We start from the raw sequence: 3,865 nt of genomic DNA, 5'->3' as shown, positions 1-3,865 counted from the left end.
CCAACTCTCTTGGCTAATATGTTTACTCTACTAAACATAAACAGACTTCTGTAAAATGAACAAAACAGAAATCTTAATTTAAACTTCAGGGCAAAAAAAAAAAAAAAGTTCATATTCCACCCATTGCTCTCCAATTTTGTTACAACTCAAGTCCTTAGGAAAACAAAATAATGGTCCAGATTGTTTTGCTTCATGCTATTACAAAATATAAAAAATGTAGAAAAGAACAAAATGAAGGAGAAAATAATTCAATAGGTATTATTCCTTAGAAATCAAAGGGTTTTAATGAACATTTTAAAACTTCTTGGTAATTACCTATAAAAGAGGTGTGCCTTTTGTGGAATTATGAATTTAATTATAGCAATGCCATAGGTTTGACCCAATTATCTTGTGGAATTTTTTTTTGTTTTTGCTGTTTTTTAGAAATAAATTGCTCTTAGCCATCAAACTCTGGATGAGAACTCCCTTGGAGTCCAGTGTTTGCATAGCCTAGCAATAGGCAGCACAAATAATCATAATTTAGCCAAATTTATGCAGTTATAAATAAGGGTGGTTGTTGGGTCATCTTGTCCCAGAAACATATTCTTTACCAGTGCTGATTTGAAGCATTTTTGGCATTTCATCATTAATTTTTTTTTTGTTTTCTTGGGAGTCATTTGCCTGGGAAAGGTTTCTTGGCAGCAAGCTTGACTGCTGGGCTTTGGGAATGACTTCTTTTTCTCATCAGGGATATAAAGGAACAGGGCAATATGATTTCATGTCATCTCGTTTTTGGGACCAGACCTTGGAAGTGGAATATGCAGGTGAGCTTCCACAACATTACATACAGAAGTTATGTAATGAAAAACCTGTGTTCTTTCATTCTCTCAAGTGTATTATATTTGTTCTCTAACTTTGTGCAAGGTATCAAGAAATCTTTGGCAGTTATGATGAGTTAGACGAAGTACCCATGTAGTACATGTAGTACATCTAGTAAACCTTCTGACATTGGCCCTTTTTCTTTGGAATTTCACAAGGTGAACCAACACAAAGTTGTTTAACTTCATCCCTTTTGCCTCCCTGTAAATCTGTAACATGCTCAGTGTAATCCTGCATTTGAAGGTCTTTCCTGCAGCCTTCTGGAGGAGTCTGTGAAGTGACTCCCTGATTTCACAGTACACACAACAGAAACAAGCAAGCAAGAAAGAACCCAGTCCCCAGCAAGAGGCACATTTTCATATCTGTGTCCTTCCTGGCAGCACACCAAGGCAGAGGGTGCAGGATCCTTGCGCATTCCAAAAGGTGCTGGCCGTGCCCATGATGTCACTGAGCCAGAGGGGTGCATTTTTCTGAGATAACACCCTGTGTTATCCCCTCCCAGATGTGTGCTGTCCCCTCTGTGATACGCTCTGTGTGTCCTGTCTTGTCCTTTCTCAGCCTGGTTGCCATTCTGGCCAGGACAGGCAGGTGGGAGGCTAAGTGCAGAGTCAGAGAGCAACAAAGGGTACTTGCTAATTTTTCAGTGTGCTCAGTCTTTCTCTGGTGATGAAAATATGGTGATGATTTAAAGTTTTTTGTTTGGTTGTGTTTGGTTTATTGTTGTTGTGGGTTTTTTGATTTTTTTTGTTGTTTTTTTTTGGTTTTTTTTGGTGTTTTGTTTTGTTTTGGTTTTTGTTTGTAGTTTTTTGTTTGTTTGTTTTTTGGTTTTTTTTTTTGGTTTTCTTTTGCTTGTCTAGCTATTTTTTTGAGAGGTATAGACAAAGGCAGAACTGAAACTACTTCCCTTTTTCCAAGGTCCAAAGCTCCTGAATTCTGTGCATGATTAAAATCAAAGCTGTACCTAAGAGTGAAAACAATTCAAATTGTCCAAATAATAAAATAAAGTTTTATGGAAAAAAAATTCCTTAAGCTGGAGCTGTGCACACTACTGATGTTGGAAATGTTGGAGCTGGGGTGAGAAAAGCTGCCCTATGGTACCTGAGAGCCTTGATCCTGTGCTGAAATCCATCTGATTATGGCTTGAAATCCACATTCAATTTGGTTGCTTGCATTTATCTTCCATTTTCTATGAGTGGAGGTTTAAACAGTAAGATATTACTTGACTATCTACACCACAAGTTTCTTTATGTTTTTGTGTGTTATTAAACTGAACTCCAGTGCTGATTTTGTGAACTGTAAAGAAATCCTAGCCTTACAATTCCATCCTGAAAGAAGGTGAACAGAAGCACACACAGACTGTTGGTGTTCTTCATGTCAATAATTACACATCTTATGGCGGGTTAATGGCAGCTTCTGAGTGTCTTAGTACTGGAAGAGAAATGACATTGAAGTTAGATTGTCCTTTATTGTCTTTCCTTATTTTTTAAATTTTTAATTAATTAATTAATTAATTTACCTTGAAATTCCTTCAGAATAACATTTGCATTAGTTTAAACTGGGAGCAAAATACAAAAAGTTAATGTACTATTAGCCCGTTCTACCACTTATGCTAAGATTTTCAGTTTTCACTATCTCCTGCTTCTTACAAGATTAACCAGAAAAGAACTGATAGAAATACCAAAGCTGAATAGATAACAGTGTTAATCCACTGATTTTTTGTTTGCTCTGCTTCACAATTTTTATTCACTTTAAGAAAGGACAAAAATTCATAGATATACAAATATTTAAGGCACTGAGCTAGCCTGTGTTTTGCTTGCTTTGAAACACACTTCTATGACCTGAGGCTCTTGTAAAATGGAAATAATAGCACCCTGTAGCTCACAGAATGTTGTGAGAATGAATACATAAATATTTTGAGATGTTTCAAATGGATGGGATTTGATGGGTAATAAAGGTAAACCAGCAGGCGAATTTATATTTTTCCTAAGGAGTAAATTAACTCTTTTAAAAGCATTCAGGGCATTATTTCAGGAACCCTTAGTTTTACAGTTTTAAGTTCTTGTAAAGAAATTGGGAGCAAAAATTACATAAAAACACAACCATAAGTTTTCAAACCTGTGGAAAAATAACCTCTTCCACCTGCCCCCCCCCCCCCCCCCCCCCCCCCCAATATAAAATATGAAAGACGGCTTTATTGTAATGTAAAAATAATTATTGAGATTGTTGAGATGTTTAATAAAATTTCAGATTCCTCAAGCAAGTTTTTCTGTAACACCACAAGTAATTTAAAATATATCTAGACTTGTGTCTAGGTACACCCTAGGTTGTATGAATTTGAAAATTGGAATACAAAGGTCAGTTTATTTGTTCCTTCAAGCACTAAACAACAAAGTTTGGAAGATCACAGGAGACTAACAAACAGCAGATTGCAGAAAACTGAGAGTTCAGTGCAGAAGCATAAAACAAATGTCACAATATACTGAAAAATCACAATTAGTTTTAGAGACAATTTCATTTGAAGGAGTCCTGTTAGTACTTGTGATTGATTCAGTAATGGCCTCAGCATATTTGTCAGGGGGAAAAATAATAAGCTTGTTTTCATGGTATCTAGGTGAACAAGGTCAAAATGAAGCATGAAATAAGATAATACCAATCCTAGTGTAAATATGAGAACACTGTAGAGGCCAGTCAAAATACTATGATGACTTTTCCAAAATGCACCTCTCCTAGAGGAGGTCTGAATGGTATTCCTCTGCTGTATTCAGGAGTATGTGTTATCCATAATAAATCCCCAAAATTATCCATAATAAAATTAATAAGTTGTAGTTCCAAGAATAATCAATATTTATGGTTTCAGCAGCCAAACCTAGCTGTTCTCTCTTGCAAAGGAGAAGTGCTGTTTATTTCAAACCCTTTGAATTCTTTATCAAGCAATGCAGCTGATGATAGAGTAGCAGGACGTGCCTACTGTTACAAACAAGGAAAATAAGAAAGGAGGTGTTGTTCC

Source organism: Pyrgilauda ruficollis, unplaced genomic scaffold (genome assembly GCF_017590135.1).
Source record: "Pyrgilauda ruficollis isolate IOZ18807 unplaced genomic scaffold, ASM1759013v1 scaffold29, whole genome shotgun sequence".
Classification (NCBI taxonomy): Eukaryota; Metazoa; Chordata; class Aves; order Passeriformes; family Passeridae; genus Pyrgilauda; species Pyrgilauda ruficollis.
This window is presented reverse-complemented; position numbering follows the sequence as displayed.